Source organism: Urocitellus parryii, chromosome 11, assembly GCF_045843805.1.
Source record: "Urocitellus parryii isolate mUroPar1 chromosome 11, mUroPar1.hap1, whole genome shotgun sequence".
Classification (NCBI taxonomy): Eukaryota; Metazoa; Chordata; class Mammalia; order Rodentia; family Sciuridae; genus Urocitellus; species Urocitellus parryii.
In genome coordinates this window covers 3,143,965-3,171,509 of record NC_135541.1, presented here as the reverse complement: position 1 = coordinate 3,171,509, position 27,545 = coordinate 3,143,965, and positions in this window count along the sequence as shown.

The window sequence follows — 27,545 nt, the reverse complement described above, 5'->3', positions numbered from 1 at the left end:
GGTAGGTTCTGCTTTCTAGGTGGCCCTGGGCTGTTTGGAACCCTGAAGGCTCCCTGGCAGGGCAGGGACCTTGCAAAACTGGGGTGGCCACGAGGGAGGAGAAAAGGGAAGGGCTGCAGACCCAGAGGCCCAGTGTTTCTCACAGTGGGCAACGGCCCGCCACCTGTGGTCCCAGCCAGAATGGGTCCTCCTCCCCCTCCCCCCCTCCTCCTCTCTCCCCTCCTTCTCCCCCCTCCCTCCCCCCTCCCCTCTCCCTCCCCTTCCCCTCCCCTCCCCCTTCCCTCCTCCTCCCCCTCCTCCTCCCCCCTCCCCCTCTCCCTTCCCCCTTCCCCTCCACCCTTCCCTCCTCCTCCCCCTCCCCCTCCCTCCCTCCCCTCCCCCTCTCCCCTCTTCCCCCTCCCCTCCTCCCCTCCTCCCCTCCCCCTCCTCCCCTCCTCCTCCCCTCCTTATCCCCCCTCCTCCTCCTCCCTCCTCCCCCTCCTCCTCCCCTCCTCCCCCTCCCTCCTCCCCTCCTCCTCCCTTCCTCCTTCCCCCTCCTCCTCCCCCCTCCTTCCCCCTCCTCCCCTCCCCCTCCTTCCCTCCTCCTCTTCCCCTCCTCCCCCTCCTCCTCCTTCCTCCTCCCCTCTTCCTCCTCCCTCCTCCTCCCCCCTCCTCCTCCCCCTCCTCCCCCCTCCTCCCCCCTTCCTCCTCCCCTCTTCCTCCTCCCCCTCCTTCCCCCTCCTCCCCCTCCTCCTCCTCCTCCTCCTCCCCTCCTCCTCCTCCTCCCCTCCTCCTCCTCCCCCTCCCCCCTCTCCTCCCTTCCTCTCCCTCTTTCCTCCTCCTCCTCCTCCCCCCTCCTTCTCTCCCTCCTCCCCCCTCCTCCCTCCCTTCTCCTCCCCTCCTCCCTCCTCCTCCCGTCCTTCTCCCCCTCCTCCTCCTCCCTCCTCCTCCCGTCCTTCTCCCCCTCCTCCTCCTCCCCTTTTCCCTCCTCCTCCCCCCTTCCTCCCCACCTTTCCTCCCTCCAACCCAGTGGGGTTGCATCTCTGTTAGAACACATTTCAAACCCACTTCCTTGGGGTCAAAGGCCAGGGAGGGCTTTCCTGCATCCAGCTCGCCCCCCACCTCTCCACTCCCTGCACCTCAGTGTGCACCCGCTGTGTGGGCTCCTCCACCCAGACTCACCAGGCTGACTGGGGCCCGACAGCACAGCCTGTGGCAGGCCCTCAACAGACATTTTCCAGATGGCTAAGTTGTTTTATGCTCCGTCTTGTCCAGGGGAGAAGGAGTCTCAAATAATAAGATTTAATGTATTCCCAGGCTTTGGACATCTATAAAGGCATGTGAGCCTGGGGCTTCTGAGTTACGTAGGTGTCCTTGCTCACCAAACAGCATTCTGAGGCTAATTGGCCCTCCCTGTCCCTCTTTCCCAGGGAGAAATGAGGCTGGGCCAGCATGGAGGGAGCTGTGACTCCTCTGGCTGTCTATTCCTCCCTGTGAGTCACCCCACCGGTGGTTAGGGTCCTCCAAGGCTCACCAGCTTTGAGAGGGAGGGTGAGCACAGCCGGGCGACAGCTCTTGGCCTCAGACTGCAGGCTGAGAGCATGGCCAGGGGTCATGGCCAGGGGTCATGGCCAGGGGTCTGCACCCTTTCGGAGGCAGTGGCCGTTTCCTTGGGAACTTCTGGAGAGGCTCCGGCTCCCTCCTGGCAGCAGGCACCCAGAGAACTGCTTCACAGGGACCCCGAACTTCTCTTGTTTGAATTTTTATGGAGGTGTCCACATTTGTGAGGTTCCAATATTTCCTGTTTTCCTAAAGCCAGGCATTAAGGTTCTTGATGTCACCAGGGCCCCCAGTGGGGTGGCCCTGGGGGCTGGAAGGGACAGGTCTCTACCTGTTGCAGCACAGCAGGCTTCCACGTGGGACCCCACTTCCCTCTGTAGAAAGCCACCTTCCCAGGGTGGCTCTGATGGGAAGCAGTCCCCTGCTGCCCCACACCGCACTGCCCTCCGTGCTCCCCACGCATGTTGGAGTCTATAGGGGACCCGAGCTGCGGGGAGGACTGAATGTCCTCCTGCTCAGCAGAGGCCCAGGGGGGCTGTGGGTCGGGTGACACTGCTCCGTGGCTTTCCTGCCTGCTCCTCCGTGGTCCCCGTTGGTCTGTCCGTGGGACAAGACCTGCACTCTGAGGAGCCCTGGTGTCTTCTAATGTGCCTGGGTTTCTGGTGCAATGAATTTCTCTAGAACCAGCTTCTTCCTTGCAACCAAGAACTCTGGAGTACGAATCGATGCGGGTGTGGGATGGAGGCAGGACCATGAGGGATGGGGAAGGGGTTCTAGCCGATGTGGGTGGGGCCCCAAGATGCCACCATAAAGTTCCAGTATGGGGGGGAGACAAGGCAGATGTTCATTGCTCCTCATGGGCCAGCTCCGGAGTGGGGAAGGCTTGTCTATTCTCCCCACGTGGCTGCTGGGTCAAAGTCGGCGCTGTTTCCAAGCAACTGGGAAGAAGGGAGGAAGGTGACTGAGAGGCTGTGCACATCAGTCTTGCTGGCAGCCTCGGACTTGGTCATCTCGCACCGTTTAGCTGCAAGGAAGGCCGGAGACAAATGGCCAGCTGGCCAGCCCTGTGCTGCTCCAGCTGGACGCAGGGCACTCTCACCATGGCCACAGGATGGGGTGGAAGGCAGAGAAAGTCAATTAATCAATGAGCCACCACATGGAAATGCAGTGGCCCAAGCAGCTGACTGAATCCTTGCCTGTGGTCCCCAGGAACCCAGCGCTCGCTGGAGCCAGGATACAAGGCGGTGGGGCCACACGGGTACTACAATAAAACAGGGTGACATGGACAATGTAAGGACTCCAGGGGTGAACTGGCCAGTTTCTGTGATGCAGACTAAATAAAGACAAGAGGATGCAAGCTCAGAGTCCCAACTACTCAGCTGGTGGGGCCGGCCCTGCGGAGCTCAGGGGTGTGGTGCTGTGGCCATGCTGGAGAATCTCTTAGCTGCAGAGAGAGCAAAACAAATGCATAGCAACAGCAAACCTCTGACCTGCAGAATGCTGACCTGCTTCATCTGATGAATTCAGTTTCACCAAGTCTTAAAAGCAAAATAAAGGACACTGATCAGGAGAGCGGGGAAACCTCAAAGTCGGGTGGGAAAAGAAATGTGCGGGAGCCTTTGTAGCCCTCGGGTAGCCTGAGATCTGTGCCCTCCTTGGCTGAACTGAGGAAGCAGCCCCTGCCCTGGGGGAAGGAGCCCTTCCACCCTTTCTTGAGGACTCTGTTCCTTCCTGTCTGGCGGGGGAGGGCTTCCTTAGAACAGCAAACAAGCCCCCTCCTCCCTGTGTTGTCTTCAGAATGCTGCATGGAGTCAGATCTGGGCACATCCCAGGGGGACGGATTGCAAATCAAAATGGCAGCAGGAGGCTTAGGAAGAGCTGTGGTTTCCTGCAGATTTCTATCTGTGTGGTGACGTGTGTGGGAGTGAACAGGGAAGGTGGGACCACGGAGGAGGGGCACAGTCCGTGTTGGGTGCAGTTTATAAATACAGACGCAGGTATGGCCGGGTGACGATGCTGAACCCATTTCCTTGGGTGGCTGTAAACAAGTCCCGCAAACTGAGTGATGGAAAACAACAGGAATCTATTCCATCACAGTTCTGGAGGCTTATCCACAGTGGAGTTGGTGGAGGCCATGCTCCTTCCGAGGGCGACAGAGAAGCATCCTCCTTGTCCCCCACCCCCAGCTCTGGGTGGGTGCCAGCACAATTTGGTCTTCCAGGGTTGGTTCACAGACACGTGGCTCATCGCCTCCCCCCAGCGTCACCTGGCATCTGTCTGTGTGCCCCTGCTCTCCCTGACATTCTTCTCCGAAATTCCCTCCTCTAAGGCTGACAGCCATCGGGTTGAGTTCCTCCCTAATCCAGCATGACCTCCCGCTTTAGCTTGATTACATCTGCAACACATTATTTCCAAAAAAGGTCACATTCATCAGCACCAAGGACACATATTTTTGAGCAACAAAAATCCAACATGATATAGATGTAATGGAATGTACCAGCCTGGTCAGCCAAGAGTGGAACAAATTATTTTCTTGCTGGTCACTGCAAGTCTGAGCTCAAAAAATAGCTCTCAGTAATTGAAGACTAGATGCCTCAAGTCTTGTCATGATATAGGAAGGGATTAAAAGGTGAAGGAGGTGGGAACGTGGAGTGGATCCCTGGTACTCGTCCTGTCTAGCCCACCCCCCACCCAGACACACACACACACACACACACACACACACACACACACACGCCACGTCCCTGCGAAGGCCCACATCATGCTCCCTTTACCAAGATCTTGACACTTGTAGTGGGGAGAGATGCCCTGGAGGGACTGTGCAGGTGGGGGCTGTGTTTGTACAACTCCCACTATAATGGCATTTGGGAAGGGACCCCAGGGGAACAGAAGCTGGTGGCCACTCTCAGTAGTTGGTCAGAGAAAGAGGGCGAGTAGTCGTGCACGTAGTGCAAGGTGCCATCTTGCAGATGAGAGGTCTTGGGCCTGGAAATGGATCCTGAGGTTCTTGGCGTGAAGTCAAAGGGCAGCCCATGGAGGGCGCTTGACCTGTGAACTGATCTCAACACGCCAAGGAGTCCATGCAAGTCTAGGCCTGGAAGACAGACTCAAGCCTGGGGTACCGTGTAGTCAGGAGCCCGAGCATCCTCCTCCAAGAGCCCTTTGAACGAGGTTAGTGGTGGGGGGTGGGGAAGGAGCTGCAGTGGGGCCACCATGAGAGGTGGGGACTTCCTCCCTGCCCTTCCAGGGGATGTGGCTGTTGGCAGCTTTACTCTGCAGAGAAGGAGGAAGACCCAGGACCTGGACTCCTGTGGGCTTGCCCCAGGCCAGCACACTCCCGTGGTCTGCAGTTAGAACGAGGTCACATGGATGTGGTGTGACCTCAGTGAGACCTATTAGCGTCTTCATTGGCTCCATCCCAACTCCACCGACAGGTCATTCCCCAACTCCATGGTGAACTTTTTGGTGTTGTTGGCATGAGGTGAGGTCCCCTGTGGCTCAGAGACCTCTGGAATCAGGAGCAGAGAGAGTCCATGGGACCACCCTCTTTCTTCATAGGCAGGTCACAAGTCAAAGCAAGTCACCTGGAGGGCTGGGGAGGCCGGTGGGGCCACCAGAGGCCCTCAGAAGCCATCAAGGTGCATCTTATCATTCCCCTGTGCCATGCTGGCACAGGGAACTGACACTATGCCCATTATTGCCTTTAGAGGTCCCCACAAGTCTCCAAGGGAGGTACATCGCAGCTCCCACTTTACACATGAGAAGACTGATGCTCGGGAGGTTAAGGACAGCCCAGGGTCCAGAGCTGGTCAGGTGGAGTGTGAGCCCAGGGGCTCTGCCTACTGTGAGGTGACCTCACCTGCTGGGGAATGAGAGGCGGTGGGTGGCTTTCAGGGACACTGCCTCACCCTCCCTCAGTGCCTCAGCAGCCCTGGGATGGGGGAGCTGGCTTTGTTCTCCTGAGGTGTCTGCTCTGTCCAGAAACAACCGTGCCCCAACCCCGCCTCCCCCTGGGGTAGCCCCGCCTCCCCTCAGATAGCCCGGCCTCCCCTCGGGGTCTCTGTTCACTTGTGCTGGGGTTGGACCCTCCCACGTCCCTGGAGCAGTCTCTGTTACGATTTGTGCCAACAGAAGCTCAAGCGTCTGCTGGAAGGCTTCGGCTGCGAGCCTCCTCCCCGGCTCTGAGCCTCCTCCCCAGCTCTGAGCCTCCTCCCGGGCTGCTTCCAAATGCTTCCCCTTCTTGGCCCTGGAGCAGATGTGGGCTTCTGTGTACGGTGGGTGTGGACGAGCTGGGGTGTGGAGAAGGGGGAGGAACAGGGAGACCCGAGGGAAACAGACTGGCACAGGACCTGCCCCAGCAGCCCCGGGTGGTGACTCAGCCCTCATCCCGCCGTCCAGATGGGGAAGAGCAGGCATGAGAGTCACAGAGCAGGGGTGTGTACCCACCAGGATTCGCCTCCTCCTTTCTCGGCTGCTGGATGGTTTGATTTGTCCCTTACTGCAAACCCTGACTGGCCGTGGTCATAGTCTACACAGTGGTGACAGCCAGAACCTTCCAGGGACTCCTTCTACTGGCCAGGCACAGTCTGCGTGGACTTTGGGCATGAATGAGGGCAGCAGCCCTGTCCTGGCCCAGCTCATGGCAGGCGGGTGGGATCTGAAACCATCACAGGAAACAAAGGATACAGAAGAGACCTGGCAGGTCACGGAGCCCCACGGCTGGGGACAGAGTTGGGATGCTGTTCATCACCCTCTCGGGGTATGTGGGTGTGGTTCAAGTGGTTGGTGGACTTTAACACGGGGATCCCTGCAACCACTGCCCCAAAGCCTGGGAGAGAGCTTGGCAAGGGCCAGGTGGTCAGTCGCCTGCTTTGGCTCCTAAAGCTCAGGCTGTCACGGGAGACCTTGGCCTTCGAGGGGAAGGGTCATCTGCTGTCCCTTCTTCCGTCCACATGTCCCTTCCTTTGAGTTCTGATGGATTCAGCTTTGCTTTGGGAAGGAGCCTACACCACTGTCTTTGGTCTCAGTGGATCTGTCTCGAGATTGACACGGAGTTGGGGGGGTCAATCATCCACATTGGGCAGGGGACGGCCAGCAGGTGGGGTGCACCCAGGGTTCCAACAGCCCTGGACTGGAAGCTGCTCTTCTCAGCTCCTCTTTCCTGAGTGGCTTTAATCCAAGCCCCATCCCCTGCTGCTGCCCAGCCCAGGGGCCTCCTCTGGGTTGGGAGCTCCAGAAAGAGGTGGCCAGCTGCAGAATGGACTCCCAGCTCCTGCTTGTTCCAGCCAAACGCAGGGCGAGGTTCCCATTGCTCTCTGGAGGGACAGGCCAATTCCTGAAGTATCCGAGACTGCTCGGGGCCCAGGGACTCAGAATCTCCTTCTCGTGGGCGAGGGCTCCTGCTGCCGTGAAGTCACAGGAGTCGCCCCTGGGTGATGGGGGGCTGCCCACATCTGGGGTGGGAGCGTGAGGCGGGAGAGCTGGGTAAGGAGACGTGGATGAATTGCACTCCAATTGATGTTTTTCAAGAGGACACGTCAGTCCTGTTGCGAGTCTGGCTTGGAGATTTATCACCAAGAAGCGGAGGCCACTGGAGCTACTTATCACACGACCCGGGGGAGCCCGGGGTCGGCTCTCTATCAACAAGCTGGATGGCACCGTTCAGTCCGGAGGCAGATGGTGCATCTTTGCCAAGGTGCAAGGAGGTGCCCCAGGAGGCCTCAGGGAGGACAGTAGGGGGGACCCTGGTCCTCAGCAAGGACAGGGCAAGTGAGCCTTCTCTGGTGACCCGAGGGACAGCTGTGATGCTGGAGCAGGTGTGGCTCTTTCGCAATCCATTCCCCTATGAACGGGGATGGACTGGGGGAAGGGGACAGGGATCTGGAGGGGAAACGGGGCTCTGGGGAGGCCAGCAGAGGACTTGGTCTGTGACTCCTGCCCCCACAGGCGGCCTGGGCTTCCTGGGGCTCAGGCTCGGCTCTGGCCCAGGAGCGCCTCAGCCCGCCTCCCGTGGTCCCAGAAACGTCCCTGTCAAGTTCCGGTTGTGGCCTGGCAGTGCCCAGCACGCCTCACACCAAGGTGGGGCCACTCCCCCTGGGCACCCTGCGTGGGGGGCCAGGACCCGCCCTCAGCGCTCAGCCGACACCCCCAGGCTTTCTCGGGGAGAGCTCACTGGTTCCCACAGAAATGGAGGGGTGGCCGTGGGCAGAGCCGTGGGCAGCACCGTGGGCAGCAGGGTTCCTTTGGGAACAGGGTGAGCTGTGGTCCCTTCTCCTGGAGCCCAGGTCCCCCAGAGGAAAGGCTGGCGGTGACAGCGAACATAACGGGGGTGGGTTGTCAGCCTGGGAGCTGTGGGCCAGCCAGGCGGAGCGCCGCGGTGTGTGTGTGTGTGTGTGTGTGTGAGAGTGTGTGAGAGAGTGTGTGTGTGTGTGTGAGTGTGGTGTGTGTGTGTGTGTGGTGTGTGTGTGAGAGTGTGTGTGTGTGGGTGTGAGTGTGTGAGTGTGGTGTGTGTGTGAGTGGTGTGTGTGTGTGAGTGGTGTGTGTGTGTGAGTGTGTGGTGTGTGTGTGAGTGTGGTGTGGGTGTGAGTGTGCTGTGTGTGTGTGGTGTGTGTGTGAGTGTGTGAGTGTGGTGTGTGTGTGTGTGGTGTGTGTGTGAGTGTATGAGTGTGGTGTGTGTGTGTGTGGTGTGGGTGTGAGTGTGTGAGTGTGGTGTGTGTGTGTGGTGTGTGTGTGAGTGGTGTGTGTGTGCATGTGTGAGAGTGTGTGTGTGGGGGGGGGAGTGTGGTGTGTGTGAGTGTGTGACTGCGTGTGTGTGTGCTGTGTGTGTGTGTGTGTGGTGTGTGTGTGTGAGTGTGTGTGAGAGTGTGGTGTGTGTGTGCGTGTGTGAGAGTGTGTGTGTGTGGTGTGTGTGTGTGAGTGTGGTGTGTGTGTGCGTGCGTGATAGTGTGTGTGTGGTGTGTGTGTGTGTGTGAGTGTGGTGTGTGTGTGCGTGTGTGAGAGTGTGTGTGTGTGGTGTGTGTGTGGTGTGTGTGTGTGCGTGCTAGTGTGTGTGTGGTGTGTGTGTGAGTGTGGTGTGTGTGTGTGGTGTGTGTGAGTGTGGTGTGTGTGTGTGGGGTGTGTGTGTGTGTGAGTGGTGTGTGTGTGTGTGTGTGGTGTGTGTGTGGTGTGTGTGTGAGTGTGGTGTGTGTGTGTGGTGTGTGTGTGGTGTGTGTGAGTGTGGTGTGTGTGTGTGGTGTGTGTGTGTGAGTGGTGTGTGTGTGTGAGAGTGGTGTGTGTGTGTGTGAGAGAGAGAGTGTGGTGTGTGGTGTGTGTGTGTGAGTGTGAGTGTGAGTGGTGTGTGTGTGTGAGTGTGTGTGAGTGTGGTGTGTGTGGTGTGAGTGTGTGACTGTGTGTGTGAGTGTGGTGTGTGTGTGTGTGAGTGGTGTGTGTGGTGTGTGTGAGTGGTGTGTGTGTGTGTGTGTGTGTGTGTGTGTGAGTGTGAGCCAGCGCCAATGGGGGGCCCAGCAGTCCTGAGGATGCCATTGCAGAGGGAGATGGGGACGGGCGGCCGCCAGCCCAGCTGCTCTCTGCTCAGTCTGTTCCAGGCTGGGAGTGGTCATGCAGAGGCCCCAGTGGGGATCAGGGCCGGGGAGTCCAGGAAGGGCCACGCGGCCAGTGTGCTGCCGCGGGGAGCAGAGGAATGGGAGGCCAGCAGGACAGCAGGGCCAGGGCCGGCAAGGAGAGGGGGAAGGCCCTTTTAGGGTCTGGCTCTCTCCCTGACCATCACCCAAGCAGTTAAAACGCCCAGTGTGTTGGGGGTGGACTGGGGGACGGGGACAGGGAATCTGGAGCATCCAGTAAGGCCCACTATCATGCTGCTGTTGAACATGGAGGGTCTGAGCGGCGCATTAGACAAAACTCCACGCACTGTGTATGGTTCAAAGCTCCAGCCAGACTTTGGACCGGCTTGAGGCTGGACAATGAAGTGGGGGAAGGAGGTACCACAGCCTCCGCCACCTCCACCCACCCCGGGTCCCAGCTGTGCCTTTGGATTTCACGCCTCTCTACCTGGAGCAGAGAAGCAGCTGCGGGGCGGGAAGGGTCTCACATGGTGATACAAGTGCCAATAGGCACCCATCTCCCCTGGTCACCAAGCAGCGCCCACCACTGGGACTTCCTGTGGCCCTTCCAGCACCTGGAGGGAGCAGGTGTTGGTGTGACATGCATATTCTTCTCTCGGGCTCCTCTCTTTCCCCGCCTCTGGGAACCTGACTGTCCACTCGGTCTCTGTGACTCCTGTCTTGGGGGCTCTTCAAGGCGGTCTCTGCAGCATCTCCGTCTATGTGGGGACATCCTGGCACACACAGTCCCCGATGGTTGGTGGCAGTCCACCTGCCCCTCAGGTCCAGGACAGGTACCAAGCTCTCTGCATGGCCCCCTCGAGCCCCTCACTATTTTCAAAGTAAAGATGGAGACCCCGGCTACTCCACCCTCATGGGGGTGACTCGGCTCTGAAGGCTCTGGGGGAACTTTAGACATTTCATCTTGTCCAAAAGTGAGCCCCGTCTCTCCTCCCAAACCCCGGTTCCACCCACATCCCCCTCCATCTCAGCTGATGGTTTGGCCTTTATACCTAGGTAACAGTTTGACGTTATCCTCGACTCCTCTCCGTCCCTCACAATCTCATCTGTAGGAAATCTAACCTTCAGACGATGTCCAGGATCTAACGCTTCTCTCACTATCCAGGGCTGCTGCCTGGCCCAGTCCACCTGGGCTCTCACCTGACTGCGATTCTGCCTCCCATAGGTCTAATTGCACAAGTGCTCAGTGGTGCCCTGAGCCGGGCTCATCATTGCCCTCAGTCCTGATAATGGTACTTCCTACACTCTCAAAGTCCAAAGAAGAAGAAAACAGATCACTGATTATTCAGCAATAATTACTGAACAATAAGCACTCTCCATTTTTGGAGTGTAACTTTTTGGCCTACTTTATTCTATAATATATCATGATGAGTTTAGATACAGCATAGGCAGAAAAGATCATAAGAGAATATTATGTCGGTAAATATCCTTGTAAGCTAGTAAATTTGAAAACCTAAGACAAAATGGGAAAAAAAAATCTATGGAAAATATAGATTACCAAAACTGCCTGAAGAGAAATGAAAAATCCTGAATATTCCTATAACTTTTAATGAAATTGAGTATAGTTTAAAACATTTCTATAAAAAATACACAAAACCCAGAGAGTTTTTGCTTTCAGATTTTACTTTTCAAAGAATAGATATTATTCCCACACAAAACTTTTTTAGAGAATAGTTTCACAAAATCAACATATGAGAAGTATATAATTTTGATATCAAAACCAGGACAGTTTGAGAAAAGAAAATTATAGACCAGTCTCAAACATTAACATGGATGCAAAAGTCCTAAAAATATGCTGGCCAAATACAGCGGCAAGGTAGAAAACAGACAACCTTTTGTGACTAAGAAGGTTTTATTCCCAAAAGCAAAAAAGTAGAAAATACATTAGCTTATTTCTTCCACATTAACAACTTAAAGGAAAAAAAAAAGAGATATGATCAGCTCAGTAGATAGAGAGTTCCTTTATAATAGATGTTAAAATAGCTATTCAAATTCCAAAATACTATAGCAAACATCATACCCAGTGGCAAAATAATTACAAAATTTCTTCAATCCAAGAATGCCAACTATCATCACCACTCTTAAACATTGTATTGGAGGAACTAAACAATGTAATAGGACAAGAAAAAGAAATAACAGATACAGATCAGGAAGGAATAACACTCTCATCTGCAGAACAATGTGCTTGTCTTAGAAAAATCTCAAAGAAGCTAGAGACAAATTATACAAATTAGGTATAGTTCAGTAAGGTTACTAAATCTTACTAAAGGTTATATTGATCTTACATAGTCTTAGATAACCTTACTGGATATAAGATTAACTAATTGCATTGGTATACACCAGAAACATCTATTTAACATTTCACTTAAACAAATACAACGTAAAAATAGCAATGACGATAAAGCTAAACTAAGAATAAATCTAATAAAAGCTATTTAGACTAATGTTTTCAAACTTTGTTGAAGTCATTTTGAAATACTTAAGTTAGGAGATATTACAGATTTATGGATAGGACAAGACAAGAAAAGGGCTGATCAATCAATGATGTTGTAATAATGCTTTATTCTTGTGGAAATAGGAAACTACCTACTCACCTCTCACCTGATATTCATTTATATGCATTGGGTCAATCACTTAAAAGTGAAGAGAGCAATTTTCAGAAGAGCACAGACAATGGATGTATGAAATGTGACTTCAACGCAGGGCTGATTTCCTAAATGTGACTTCAACGCAGGGCTGATTTCCTAAATGAGACTTGGAAGAAGCCACCCCTCCACTCCATCAAGATCAATAAAGTTGACAATATTAATGCATAAATGCTTCTATTTATCCAAAGACGGAGACATATCACCATCTGGAGGAGACCTTTAATGCCCTTGTAACTGATAAAGGATTAGTACCCAGGAGACACAAAGAAATACTGCCAGTCGATAAGGGACGTGTGCAGACATCACAAACACTCCTTCCACAGAGAACATGTCATGAATTTTCAACAAAATTTATGAAAAGATGTTCACACTTATTAATAATTGTGGAAATGCAAATTAAAATGAGAATGAGGAATCTGCTCACTCATAACCATAGAACAAACACCAAAGTCTGATGAACTGGCTCGTCTCTGCCCCGCCTCACCCCTCAGTGCTTTGCCCTTCCCGGGGCCCTGTGGGCCTGGTTTGGCTCTTGGCTGCTGGTTTTGACTGACGTGGATTCCATGGCAGGAAGGGAGTGGGGGCACTTCCTGCTTCCCACCAGGTGGCTGCCTCTTGTCATGCCTGGAGCTCCTGTTGGGCTGCCTTTTCTGGGCTCCGGGGTCCCAGGTTTGGCAGCACCTGCCCTCCACCCCTGGGGGAGGCACCTCAGCCCTCACCCTCTCTCTTCCTTGGCCTAACTCTGCCTTCTCTTTGGGAAACTGTCTCTTTATTAAATCTTTTGCAGGGAACAGCCTGCCTCCTGCTGGGACCCTGGCTCACACTAGGACAGTTCCAGAAACTGGGGAGGCTGGGGACCAACAGGAGCCTCTTTTCCTTGCTGGCAGGGGGTGGACAGGGTCAAGCACTTTGGAAAAGAACTTCCATGATTGCCTTTGCACGTGCCATTACCGTACAAACCAGCAACTGCAGGTCCCATACCTCACCCAGAGGCACTGCAGGACCCATGAGTGGTGACAGCAGCCTTCATAATAGCAAGAAGATAAAGAAAATAACTCAGACACCCATCCACGACAGCGTGGCTGATAAACCATGGTGCGTTGCGTGCAGGAACACCAGCGTGGAAGCTCTGGGACGGCAGCGATCCTTGGCATGGATGACCTGTGGAAAACTGGGCAGGAGGAGAAGCCAGAGACCACATGGATGAAATCCAGTTGTACTGAGTCGGAAGCTGAGAAGATGCATCACCACAGGGGAAGGGGAGGGGTCACTGAATGTTTAGGCCTCACTTCACAGTGCCTCTTGGGGATGGGGAGGGTCACACCTGAGGACAACTACGGGGCCTTTGAGGGAGCTAGAAACGAGGGTCATCTCTAGAGATGTGCATCTCAAACTGAGCATGAGAATAGAATATGTGTATCCTTGCACCTAGATCTCCTAATACAAAAATCAATACTGAATACGTTTATTGTGCACCCTGTTCTCCTCCAGCTTTGTATTTGATGCTGGAGACTATTTTATTTTGTGGTCCTCTTATAATCACACGGCCTCCCCACGAGGTTGAGTCCACTTATTGGGTACCAGTCACATAGCTGGGCAGTGATTTATCTCATTTGACCCTCACACACCAGAAGGTTCCATCACCCATGCTGCTGGCTGAGGGTCCCGCAGGCCCCTGGGGCCCAGAGGACTCTGCTTCTGCCTTGGGCCTGCTGTCCCTCTAGCTGGCCATGTTGGCCTGATGGCTGTCTTCAGGCTGCGGGATCTGAGCATCTGCCTGATTCTGCTTCAAGCCCAGGACAGGCCTGATCGAGGGATGCACACAGTGGTTTCCTGTGGGGAAGGTATTAAACTGCCTCCCAGGCCTGGCCCTGCCCAGCGTGGGATGTGCTTTGGGCTCAGAAGTCTCCTGTGCTGTTTGTGGAGGTCTCGATGGCCTGAGTGTCCGCTCTGGCCTGAGGGGCTGTGGGCTTCCCTGCGAGTGCCACCTCACGTGACTTCTGGCAACAGGGTGACTCTTGCAGCAGGTGGACTTGGAGTTTTGGACCTTTGAAGTTTTTTCTTTTCTGAAAAGAGTCTGATTTTTATGCTCTTTCATTTTGAAAGTCAGAGTTGGTTATTATTATTATTATTATTTTTGGTGGTGTTGGGGTTCAGTCCCACCAGGGCCTGGGCACATGTTCTTAGCCTGTGTGTAGGGCTAGGGAATTTATCTCCACACCGAGTAGGTGTTACCATCCCCATTTTACAAACCAGGACCCCGAGGCCCTGAGACAGTGAATAATGCCACACACCTGGGCAGGTGTCTGAGACTCAGCTCAGCTCTGTGCCGTTCCAGGTGCTCCTAAGATAGTCAGGTACTTTCTGGGCATGAGGCCTCCGTCCATCCAGAGGAATCCATGCTCCTAGGCCGCTTTCCATGCTGGCCTGGCCCTCCAGGCTGTGTGAACTGGGTGGCAATTGCTTGCCCACTTCTCAGCCACCTTTGTCACATGCCCACAGCAGGGACACCCGTCTTCCAGGGCTGTGAGCAGTCAGGCAGGTGACTGGGTGTGTGTGATGTTGAGGCCCCGAATGTGCTGGGAGATGGGGCAGCGGAGGAGATGGGTTAGGATCTGAGCTTCCGAGTCACAGACGCTGGGCCTAAGTGTGCTCTTCCCCGTGTGGCCCTGGGTAGGTCTCTGGGCCTCGGTTTGACCCGGGGGAAAGAGGAAAACTGTCCAAAGCCCCTTGTGAGAACTAAGTGAGGGGCATAGTGCAGGGGTGGGGTCAGCACTGTGTGTGTAGGTGCCCAGTACACGGCGGCTACTCCGTCCACACCCTGGAGCTGCTCTGCCCTGACCCAGGATGTGCAGAAAGATGGCAGACGGTGGACGTGCCCACTTCCCTCTCAGCTCCTTAATGCATTAGTAATGGGGGACAGGAGAGGCCACCGTCTTGCAGATTGAGTCTCACACAGCTACCTCTGCTCACGAACGGCAGGCCCGATGGAGGGCCGCACGGTGGCTTCCTGCTGAACCTGAGTAATTAACTAGCAATCAGCTAACGTAATTAGCAAGGCCTGTGCTCCTCCCGGGCCAAGCGTCCCTGCGCCTCTAGGTCAGTTCCCGTCCACTGGGCTCCCCATCTAATTTGGGGCAAGAAGGTAATTAGAGCTTGAACGTGGCTGGGTGTGACCCGGGGCGGCCCAAGTGAAGGCTAAGAAGGGAGATCCACGTGGGTCCCTTCCCAGGTGCCCGGAGGGTGAGTGCGGCTGGCCCAGGGAGGGTGGTGTCAGCCGGGTGCGGGAGGCGGAGGCCACAGGTCTCCGCTTCCCCCTGCGGCACGGTGGTGGCCAGGACTTAATGCACCCTGGGCGGCTCCATTGCAGTCACGGTTCTAGGAGATTATTGCCGGTGATTTTGCTAATGTACTGATGGTCCCCAGAGGCCCCTGGAAGATTAACCTTTCCTCCTGTGGAGTGAGGAGCCCACATTCAGCCTCCCGCGCAGGCCACAGCGTCTTCCTCCCAGGAGGCCTCTGTACTGGGGCAGGTGTGGGGTGGGGGTAGGGAGGGGGGACGTCACAGGGAGAGCTCGGGGCACTCCCTGGTTTCTACAGTATCACTGGGAAGAACACAGTTTTTGGAGGGAGGCTGTACCTGGAAGTTTCTTGCTCGGTGATCTTGGGCCAGTCACCTAACCTCTCTGAGCAGTGTCCTCTGAAAAACAGAGGTATCCACCATAGTGTGACACCACAGAAAAGGGCATGTTATAAGTAATAAGGAACAGAGGGTGGGCGCCAGTGTCCCCAGTGCCTTGTCCACACTGGTGTTCCCCTTGAGCTAGGTCAGGGGACCTAGGCCTGAGCTCCTCCACTGGACCTTCTGGCTTGAATGGCTGGACTGAAAAGGACAGCGGCTCAGGGGAGCACTGGGCACTGCACCCCCCCTCGCCATCAGGAGTCTTCCTCCAGCCCCCCATCCCAACGCCATCGGGATCCTGAAGCAGAGGGGGCCGCTGAGCTACTGGTTCTGGAGGGGGCACAGGACCCAGGGGCTTGAGAAATGATGGAGGAACCAGGAGAGGGCAGGGTGACTGACAGGAGAGCCCGCCGGCGGGACGGCAGGCGAGGGGGGGACACTCTGCTCCAGGCAGTCCTGTTAGATGGGGCACCTGCAAGGCTTCTGGATCTGAGGCAGGACAGAGACGGCTCAGCCTTTAAAACCGTCACCGTAGGAGTGCGAGCTGAAAGATGCCCACACTTTGGAGGGCAGAGGTGGCACTGTGCCATGCCCCGTCCAGCACAGAGGCTGGGGTAGGACTGTGTCGTGTGCCCCAGGACAGAGGGCAGCACACAGCAGGCGCACGGTGGGTTCTTGCTCCTAAAACCCCAGGTGTTTGTGGACTGATCCTAACAGTGAGCAGCCTGATCCCGACCCAGGGGCTGCCCGGGCTCCGGAACCCAAGAGTCCATCCTGCACCTGGGAGGGCGTCCCCTCTCCCATCCCGCGCCCGGGGAGGGCGTCCCCTCTCCCATCCCGCGCCCGGGGAGGGCGTCACCTCTCCCATCCTGCGCCTGGGGAGGGCGTCACTTCTCCCAGGACCCTGGTTCCATGTGCCTCCCTGGGCCAGGAACCGTGAACGGTGTGAGCAGTTTTTCTAGGAGAGACTGGGACGAGTCAGGGGCTGGGGACAGCTGTGTGCCTTCCTTGAGAGGGTGGATCTGCCAGGAAATCCTGAGACGTGGCCACCCCAACTTCACCCAGGATGAGTGGCCCCCCGTCTCCTGGAACAGGAAGTGGGGCCGAGGCTCCATCTACCAGAAGGCGACAGCCAGCACCAAAAGCCTCAGTGGGCTGCCAGTCGGGGGCTGCTGGCTGGGCCGGGGGTCTGAGGACCCTGCCGACTAAGTGGTTTATAAAAACCAACTTTGTCAAAGACTCATTCACATGCAAGAAGAGGCCCTCCATGTCAACTCGGAGCTGACGAGTTTCATGCGCACTGACACGGCGAAACTGCCCGCCGCATCAAGTCCAGAATTCATGGAAACGCTCCCTGGTCCCTGCCTCCATCCCGCAGCCCACCTGCAGCCCCAGCGTTTGTGCAGTGATTTCTGATGGTTTTGCTGTCAGCACTGGTTTGAAATAAAAGTTTACTTTCTTACTCCAGACCGGGCTCCGCCCTGCACCGCTCCCAGTTCTCCAGGTCCTCATGGCTGGACAGCGTGGTCAGCCCTTGACTCCCCTGGGCACCTGCGACCCCTCCCCTTCCTGGGACAGCTCCACAACCTGCTTGACTGGCTCCCCTTGACCCACACCAGAGACTGCACAGAAGGGCACAGCCGCAGAGCGCCCTGAGCTCAGGCCGTCCTGCTCCCACTGCCAGAGAGCACTCCCTGAGGGCGGCCTGCTTGGGGGACACCTTGCCCCTGGCCCGTCCTCTCTCTCACTCTCCACTTGCTGATTGGACACGTATGTCCCAGGCGGCCCCTGTCCCTGCTGCCCCCACCCCAGCTTGCTGCATGCTGTCTGGACACTTCCTTCACTGATTCCGGGTGGCACCGTTTGCACGGAAGGCCCCAAGGTGAGTGGCTCCCGTTTGCCATCTCCCTTGGGAGCCAGGACGGTGCAGGCACAGAGCAGGTGCTCGGCCTGGGCACTGAGCAGAGGGGAGTGGGGCTTCCCTTGCAAGGTGGCCAAGGCCTCTCAGACAAGAAGTGGCCACGGTGCAGCTGCACAGGCAGCCAGGAGAGGTCCTCGGCGGCCACCAGGAGCCTGAGTTCTCAAGACTGAGGCCTTGACTCCCAGCATTGACTGGGCCACTGTAGGGCTGGTTCTTGGCTTCACCTTAGATACAGAGGAGGCAGTGGCTACAAAGGCCCCCTGTTGCTCGTAAAGTCGCTAACTGGGGCCTGTGCCGCAGAGGTCTGGCCTGGTCTCTCCTCGGGGACCTGTGCCCTGATCCTCTCATCCAGGAGAGGGGCCATGGACCCCTGCCTGGGCAGGCTGGGCCTGGCTCCCTGCCCCTCAGCGCCTGGGGTCTAGGTAACCCGCGGCCTGCTCTGAAGGGGGTCTTCATTCTCTCCCCTGCCGCAACCCCGAGGAAACAAAATTAACACAACAACAACATCCATCCTAGACGCCAGTCGAGGTAGGTAGCAGTTTTATATCTCTTCTCAGAACTGAAATCCAATACAGATAGCGCCTTTTACGGGGCGCCGGCTTTTATGAAATGCCATGAATCAGGGCCCGGGCAGGCGCCCTTGCAGAGGCCGCACTTCCCCAGGGCTCAGGTCGCGCCAGAACCTGATGCCTGTCAGTCCCCTGTAGCTCCGGGCCCTCCAGCCCAGTCCCCTGCAGCCCAGACCCCTCCAGCCCAGTCCCCTCCAGCCCAATCCTCTCCAGCCCAGGCCCCTGCAGCCCAGGCCCCTGCAGCCCAGACCCCTCCAGCCCAGTCCCCTGCAGCTTAGGCCCTTGCAGCCCAGATCCCTTCAACCCAGGCTCCTGCAGCCCAGGCCCCTCCAGCCCAGGCCCCTCCAGCCCAGACCCCTCCAGCCCAGGCCCCTCCATCCTGGCCCCTGCAGCCCAGGCCCCTCCAGCCCAGTCCCCTGCAGCCCAGCCCCTCCAGCCCAGTCCCCTGCAGCCCAGCCCCTCCAGCCCAGACCCCTGCAGCCCAGTCCTGTCCAGCCCAGGCCCCTGCAGCCCAGGCCCCTCCAGCCCAGGCCCCTCCAGCCCAGACCCCTGCAGCCCAGACCCCTGCAGCTCAGGCCCTTGCAGCCCAGATCCCTTCAACCCAGGCTCCTGCAGCCCAGGCCCCTCCAGCCCAGGCCCCTGCAGCCCAGACCTCTGCAGCCCAGACCCCTGCAGCCCAGGCCCCTGCAGCTCAGACCCCTGTAGCCCAGGGCCCTCCAGCCCAGACTCCTCCAGCCCAGGCCCCTCCAGCCCAGTCCCCTGCAGCCCAGACTCCTCCAGCCCAGGCCCCTCCAGCCCAGGCCCCTCCAGCCCAGGCCCCTCCAGCCCAGGCCCCTCCAGCCCAGACCCCTGCAGCCCAGGCCCCTGCACAGGGAGGAACACTCTTGGTCGTCTTTCTGGAGGTGGCACAGCCTCTCTCCTGGTGGCTGGCCATGCTGGTGTCCCCTCAGGGGTTCACCCGTGGGTGGCCTGGTGCAATGCTGGGGACAGTGCTGCCCCTCCTTGTTAGTGCCATGACTTTTCTCATAATACCCCAAGTGGCCAAGGGTGGACGAGGGTGCAGGCTACCATCTTCCTGCCTTTGTGAATATCGTTTCGTCACTATCGAATGTTTCTAAGCCCCACAGGACACTGGCCCCTTCCTAAGAAGCTCAGGGGGCATCAGGACCCCCTCTGCTCAGCCCTCCCTCCCTCCAGGGCTGGCCATACACTGCCATAGGCGGCTACATTCCAACCTTCCCTATCCCAACACGCCCCAGTGGGAGGGCCTGGGCTCGCTGGGCCGCTCCTCCTCACTAACACCCTGTGGTTACCAGGACAGGCTCACGTGCGTCTCCGGGCCATTTCTGGAGCCCTGCGTGGTGTGATGGCTATCTCTGCCTGTCAACTGGACTTGCCGAGGGACACCCGATAGCTGGCAAGGCCGTATCAGGGTGTTTCCAGAAGAGACTGACCTGTGGTCAGTGGACTGGGGAAGGGGCACTGCCGGTGTCGCTCAGCTTCCCGCTGCTGTGACCAAACACCTGACAGAACAGTCGAGAGGAGGAAAGGTCTATTTTGGCTCCATGTTCCAGAGGTCCAGTCTGTGGGCGGCCGACTCCTTTGCTCTGGGCCTGAGGTGAGGTGTGAGGGCGGGTGGAGGAGAGCAGCTCAGGACGTGGCAGCCGAGAAGCAGAGGAGGGGTGGGAAGGGGCCACAGGCAGAGCCCCCCTTCCAGGGCAGTCCCCAGTGCCACCTTCTCCAGCCACGCCCCACCTTCCCACAGCTACGTCCATTCAATCATGAACCCATCAGGTAAACTGACCCACTGATGAGCTTATAGCTATCATAGTGTCGTCATTTCACCCCAGAACATTCCTGCATTCCCACAGAGGGACGCCTCATACCCAAACCACAAAACCACCCTCACCAAGGTGGGTGGGCATGATCCAGTCCTGGAGAACAAAAAGGCAGAGGAAGGGGGAGTTGGCGCTCTCTCTCTCTCTCTCTCTCTCTCTCTCTCTCTCTCTCTCTCTCTCTCTCTCTCTCTTTCAGCGTCTCCTGCCCTCAGGCGGTCCTGCTTCTTGGGCCTTGGATTTGGACTCCTTGGTACCCTGGCTCTCCAGGGTCTCTGGTTGCATGCCGGGCATCCTGGGACTGCCAAGTCTCCATGGTTACAGAAGCCGTGCCCCAGGGTCTCCTCCTGCACGCTGCATCTGTATCCTGGCCGTGTGGTTTCTGGGGAGAACCTGTCGAACCTGCCGGACCAAGGAGGCTCCACTGTGCAGGTGGAACTGGGCTCAAGGACCCTGCGTGGTTCTGGTGAGCCCAGAGGATCCCGGGGCTGTCGAAAGGCGAAGAGGCAGGTGGGGGGAAGGGCAGAGTGACGGAAGGTCAAAGGCTGTGAAGACGGAGGAGGGGGCCACCAGCCAAGGGACGCTGGGGACTTGTAGAAACCAGAAAAGGTAAGAAGACAGAATCTCTCCTGGGCCCTTGATTTCGGCTTGGTGAAATCCATCTGGCCTTCTGATCTCTAGACTGTTTGGTAATGACCTTGCAATGTTTGAAATCACCAAGTTTGGGCTAATTTGTAACAGCAGCTACAGGAATGGATACATCTCCCCATCCTGGTCTCTCCTTGAGGTTTCTGCAAATCTCAACCCTGCTGGAAGCCCCCCCCTCACTTCTGCCGTCCACAGTGCCCCCTGTGGCCAGTCAGGTGGCTACTGTCTTTGGCTCCCCCCCCCCCCCCCTGCGGCCCCTGCCTGCTGGCTCTGTGGCCTGACTCTTCCATGAGGGGCCCCTCTGTCCTCAGGGCCTGCTCATGGCTATTGCTGCCAACTCAACTTTAAAAATCAGAGAAAAAGGAACTCTGGTCATGGCTGGACGTGTGTGCGCCCACTGCCCAGGTCACCTCCCAGGGCTGGGCCCTTGCCAGAGAAGGTGTGTTGAGGGGCCGGAGCCCCAGGACAGTCCTGCCTTACAGGGTGGCTTGATTGCACCCGCAGCCTTGGCCTGAAGGTCCAGAAGGCCAGTGGCTGATGGTCCACGCAGCTCAGGTAGCAGATGGGGTTCTGATTTTGTTGTGGGGCTGTTGAGTTGTAGAATGACAGAAAGTTCAGTCCAGGGAGCTGCTTCTTGAACAAAAATCAAATATCAAAATTGTTTTGATCAACACATAACAATTGAATGTATTTATGAGGTACATTGTCATATTTCAATACGTTGTCCTATGTGTATCGACCAAATCAGAGTGATTAATGTCATAAAAAGTTAAAAGACATTTAAGGAGCTGGAAACTCCAATGACATGATCTGATCATTGCATATTTGTACATGTATCGAATTATCACACTGCACCTCATAAATATGTGCAATTAAAATAGCAATGATGATACAAAATTTTTAAAAAACATTTTTTTTCTTTAATGGATAGTATCTGCCATGCAGCCTTTATATTGTGCATGTAGTAGACACCCAGGAACATGGGTGGAGTAAGTTACTAGATGTGTCAGTCAGATTCCTGATAACAAAACACCCGAGATAACAGTGTGGCAGGTTCCAGTCCATGGTCGCTTGGCCCAATATTTTGGGCCTGTGGAGAGACAGAACCCCATGTGGGGAACCAGGGGTGCAGCAGAGCTATCAGCTCATGGCAGCTGAGAAACAGAGTCAGAAAGGGCTGGGGGCCCCGACATCCCCTCAGGGGTGCACCCCAGGGTCCTAATTTCCTCCCGCCAAGTCCCACTGCCTAAAGTTGCCACCGTGTCCCAGTTGCCACGGCTGGGGACGGAGCCTCCAGTGCGTGGCCTTTGGGGCGTTCAAGGTGCAGACGGTAGAACTAGAGCAACGAAGGGCGGCTGGGGTCCACTCACGTTCTGAGCCCTTAACGAGGCTCAGCGTCAAGGTGGGACGGAGGACCCGGGCGTCTGTCAGTCTTTCCTCAGTGATGAGGTGGGGTCAGGTGGGCTGGACCCCCTTCTCTGCAATCCGGGGTCCTGACCTCTCTTCCTTGGGGGTCAGGTCCCCAGGGAGGGAGCAGAGCCCCTTGTCCCGGACCCCCAGGACCCTCTGGCCCTCACACCTCTTCCTGTTCTTCCTGTGCAGCCCCCGGGTGCCTGCCCCTCAGGCTGTCCCCCTCCCATGGACTCTGAGAACAGCTCCCACATCAGGGATGGGAGGCACCTGGGGGGACATGTCCCCATGGCAACCCGAGGTGATGCCTCACAGCTGAGGGGTGCAGCCGGCTCCCTCCCCGTGAGCTGGGCCACGTCTCAACTCCAGCGTCCACTCTGGGCTTCGCTGTGGGACCTGCTGGGTTGGGGCAGAGCCTGAGGTGGCGCCGTGCTGGGCTGCGCCTTCCCGTCCTCTCCCCATCCGCTCAGCCCATCCAGCTAAATGTCACTTTTGTTGATCTTTTCAAAGCACAAACCTGGTTTTATTGATTTTCTCTTTTGTTTTTCTGCTCTCTATTTCACTGTGGCCTCCTCTAATCTTTATTATTTCTGTCTCTCTGCTAGCTTTGGGTTTAGTCTGTTTTCTTTTTCTAGTTCCCTAAGTCATCAAGTTAAGTTTTTGATATGAGATTTTTTTCTTCTTTCTTCCTTTCCTTCTTTCTTTCTTCCTTCCTTCCTTCCTTCCTTCCTTCCTTCCTTCCTTCCTTCCTTCCTTCCTTCCTTCCTTCCTTCCTTCCTTCCTTCCCCTCTCCCTCTCTCCCTCTCCCTCTCTCCCTCTCTCCTCTCTCTCTCTCTCTCTCTCTCTCTCTCTCTCTCTCTCTCTCTCTCTCTCTCTTTCTTTCTCTCTCTCTTTCACAGTGCTGGGCATGGAACCCAGGGCCCAGGTGTGCTAAGTGCTCTGTTGCCTGCTAAGGTGGCATTCATAGCTGTAAGTTCCCCTAACGCTCCCCGCCCTTCAGTGGGTGATTTCATTTGTCTCTAAGTATTTCTGGTTTCCCTTGTGATTTTTCTTTGGTCCATCGGTCTAGAATGTGTTATTTAATTCCTACAGATTTGAATTTTCCAGTGAAGACATTAAGAACTTGTTGATTTGATTCCTCTTATTGATGTCTCACTGTATCCCACTGTGGTCAGGGAAGATGCTTGTGTATTGTCTTTTAGAACTTTCAAGACTCGACTTGTGGCCTGACTTTGAGTCCATCTAGAACATCCTCTACAGGTGTTGTTATGGGCGAGGTAGGAGGAGACCCCGAAAGCTCACGTGGGAGACAAGGCAAGGAAGTTTAGAGGTGACGTGACTGGGTTAAGACCCCTGAACCTCGTCAGTGCCCGACTCCCCTTGGATGGATTAACTGGGGGGGACTCTGGGCAGGCAGGGGTGCGTGGAGGACATGGACGCCTGGGTGTCCCCGGGGAGCAGAGCCCCCTCTCTGCTTCCTGGCTGCCATGGCCTGAGCTGCTTTCTCGGCATGCCCCTCCACCGTGAGGTGCGGCCTCATCCTGGGCCCGGAGCAGGGAAGCTGGCTGTCTGTGGACTGAGCCCTTGGAGGCTGAGCTCCAAACAAACTTCCCCTCCACCACGGTTGTTCTCGCTGGGTCTTTGACACCCCAGCAATGAAAAGCTCACTAAGACAGGCGCCGTGCAGGATCTGTGCGCCCTGCTCTGCTTCTCTCGGGCCTCGTCAGTCTATCGGCTTCCTTCCTGAACTCCCGCCTGGTTTTCTATTGCAGAGAGGGGATTATTGACATCCCCGATTGTTACTCTCAAACGGTCTGTTTCTCTCTGAAATCCTGCGAGTTTTCACTTCACATATCTTGATTGTTTTTTTTATTTGGTATGTAAATGTTTAAAATAGTCACACCTCATTGCTATATGGAAACTTTTATTAATACCTGATATCCCTCCAGGTCTCTGGTTATTTTAAAAATTGAATATAAATTTTGTCGGATAGACAGCCAATCCTCCTCTCCACGTTCTGCTTGCCTGGAGTGTCTTTTCCCATCTTTTCATTTCCCACCGACTTTTGTCTTTGGGTCTAACATAAGTCTCCTGTGGGTAGCAGAGAGTTGAATCATGTACTTTTAACCGTCCTCTTAATCTCTGTCTTTTGATTGGGGAGTTTAATTCATTTACATTTAAAGTAATTACTGGTAAAGAAGGACTTCTGATGTTTGTTTTCTATATGTCTTTTTTTTCTCCTTATTATCTTTTGTGTTGATTTTTTTTTTTTTTGCAGGGATAAGTTTAAATTCCTTTCTCATTTCCTTATATACACCCTACAACTCCTTTCTTTGTGGCTACTAGCTATTACATTCTATGTCTCAAAGTTATACAACCGTCATTGGAACTTATTCTATTTTAATTTCAATTCATGCAAAATCACTCTCCCTTTACACCTCCATCCCTGCCCCTTTTAGTTGTTGATGTCACCAAATTATATCTTTAGACATTTGATGCCCCCAACGTAAATTACTATTCCTCTTAAATGCTTCAATCTCTTAAATTTTGTACAAAACAGAATGTGGAGTTACAAACTAAAGTTACAATAGTAATAGCTTTTAGACGAGCACTTTTTAAAAAAATTGATTGGTCTCTTAAAGTATGTAGGAAATTAAAAGTCTAGCTATATGACATTGTTACAACAATACCATCCTTTATAATCGCACATGAATTTTTCTCTGTTGGGCTCTTTATTTCTCCATATTGCTTCAAGGTACTGCCTAGTGTCTTTTCATTTTATCTTACATGGCTCCTTTGAGCATATGTTGTGGGTCCCATCTAGTATAACAAACTTCCTTTGCTTTTGTTTAGCTGAGAATGTCTTAATTTCTTCTTCATTTGTGAAGTACGGTCTTTGCCAGAGAGGGTTATTTTTTTTTCAATTTTTATTTTATTTTGTGGTACTGAAGGTTGAACCCAGGAGTGCTTTACCACTGAGCTACTTCCCCAGCTCTGTTTAGTTTTTGTTTTTGAGACAGTCTTGCTAAGGTTGCTGAGACTGGCTTCAAACTTGGGATCCTGCTGCCTCAGCCTCTGGAGTCCCTGGGATCATGGGTGTGCGCCACGGTGCCTGATTCAGGAGGATTCTGGTTGACAGTTTTTCCCTTTGACCTCTTTGAATATATTGCCCTTCCAACGTCCCGTTTCTGATGTGGAACCTTCTGATGATCTCACTCAACTCCCTTGTATGGGATGAGCCAATGCTGCTTTCAAATTCTTGTTGCCTTTTGAAAGTCTGGTTGTAACTGTCCAGTAAAGTCGGTGATCTTCCTCCTGGGGGCTCTGGATGGATGTATGGACTCTGGAAGGGTCACAGCAGGGTGGCCTTCCCTGGCACCTCCCCTGAGCGGCCTCTTTCCTCTCCATTTCCTGACTCCTGTTGCCCCTCCTGACCTCCCTCCTCTCTCTTCCATTCAGACCCCAGCTTTGACATTCCTCTGCCATCTCCCATCCTGTTAGGGGCATCTTTACCCCTGAGCTCCTCCACTGATCCTCGGGGGGCTCCGTGCTCCCCCCAACACGTCAGCTTTCACCATTCAGTGTATTCCGTATCCATGCAGACATCCCTTCCAACACTCTGGCCTCCCAGGTCCTCCGTCTTGTCCATCCTACCTGGGGTTGGGTCTCTGCAGATGAGCATCCCTTCGCTCTGAGCATGCTACTCCTACGTCAAGAGCAAAGCCCAGTTCCCTTCCCACGAGTTTTGGCTGGTCCTGGTGACTTGCTCCACCAGTAGATGGTGACAGACATCACTCTGAGAGAAGCTCGAGCCCCTTGGAGAGGCCAAGTGAGGACCCACCCATCAGCTCCTGGTTAGCTCTCATCAGCTGCCCACCAGGTAAGTGGCTCTCTTGGGCGTCCAAGCAGTGAAACTGTCAGCTGATATCAATCTCAGTGGCTTTCTGACTATGAATATACGGGCAGCCACAAGCAAGATCCATCCAGTTAGGCCCTCAAGCCCACAGAAACTGGAGAGATAATAATGACTGTTTTGAAGCCACTAAATTTTCGTATGGTTTGGGCCTTGGTAATGGGCACCTGGAAGAGGAGGGCTGTGGCATCAAAGCCTAAATCACTTAGCTTTAGCCTTTGGACTGAGCAGCAGGCAGAAGCCGGAGAGACCACAAAGGCCCATTAGGGAAGGCTTGAAGGACAGCGAGGGAGTTGTCATCAGGCTGCAGAGGAGGAGGCCACCGTCAAACTCTGGAAAGTTGGCAGCATGTCATCCGAGGAACAGAAAATCCGCCTAATGAACTGAGGGAGTTGGCATAGGAGATTCCCAGGCCGAGTGTTAAAAGTGCCAACTGGTTTATTTTGCCTCAGTTAATAAGGTGTGGCTGCAGAGAGATGAGCACTTTTTATGCCTTGCAGAAGAGTAAGAAATGGCCTCAAGGTAGGTTAATCATGTGGTCCTTTGTCAAGAACTCAGAAATATTTAAACGCATCCTGATGCACCATCTCAGGTACCTGCCAAGAACATGAAGGGCACCGTCACCCAGCACCTGGCTCTCAGCTCCCGGTGGGGAGGGTAAGAGGAAAAACATCCAGTCTCCAAAGATGGTCCCTGCCCATTCCTTCCTCCCTGGTCCTCTCATTAAGTGGAGTCTAATCCACACTTGCCCTTGATTCTGGGGTGGTCACAGCGACTGGTTTGACCTATGGAAAATGGTAGGAATGTGTCATGGTTCAGGTATGAGGTGTCCCCTGAAAGCGCCTGTGTGAGACGAGGTGAGAAAGTTTAGAGGTCAAATGATTGGGTTATAGAGACTTGAGCTAATCAGTGGATTAATCCAGTTGAGTGGATCAACTGGATGGTAATGGCCAGTGGGGTGTGGCTGGAGGGGTGGGTCCCTGGGGGCTGCCTTTGGGGATTATGTTTTGAGCTGGGCTTAGTCTCCCTGCCTCCTGGAGGCCATGTGCTGAGCCACTTTCTGCCACACCCTTCTGCCCTGATGTTCTGCCTCACCCTGGGCCCGGAGCCCTGGAGTGAGCTGTCTGTGGACTGGGTCCTTTGAAACCACGAGTCCCCAAATAAACATTTCCTCCTCTAATTGTTCTTGTCAGGTCTTTTGGTCACAGCAGTAAAAGGTGGGCTAAAGCAGGGTGATGCTCTGGGGCTTTGGGGGCTGGGCCAACAAAGGCCCAGGAGCTTTAATTGGATCTGCTGACATCCTCTTTGGGGGCTTCTCGGGGTCAAGACATGACTCTATGAATGGCCCAAGGCACATGGAGAGGCCAAGCATCTGAACATCAGTCCCAGCCCCAACTGAACGCCCACCAGCCAGCCACGCCAGCTGCCAGTCACACGGTGAGGCCTTTGGATGTCCATCTTGTCACCTGGGTGACCCAAGTGAGGATGGCCCAGCTGAGACAGTCGCTCCTGGCACTTGAGGGCTGATGATGCACTGTTTTAGGCCACTGGGTTTAGGGTGGTCTCTGACCTGCAACGGAGCACACTCCTGCCGCCACTCCTACCACCAGAGAGACCCTGGAGCTCAGCTCCCATAACCGCAGCGTCTCCCGTAACGTTTAGGCATTTGCTCTCCAACCAGGACTCAGGTGCCAAAATCTCCAGCCTCGTCAGGATCTGCAGTGCGTCAGGTGTCACTCGATCCCTGGCCACGCATCCTGA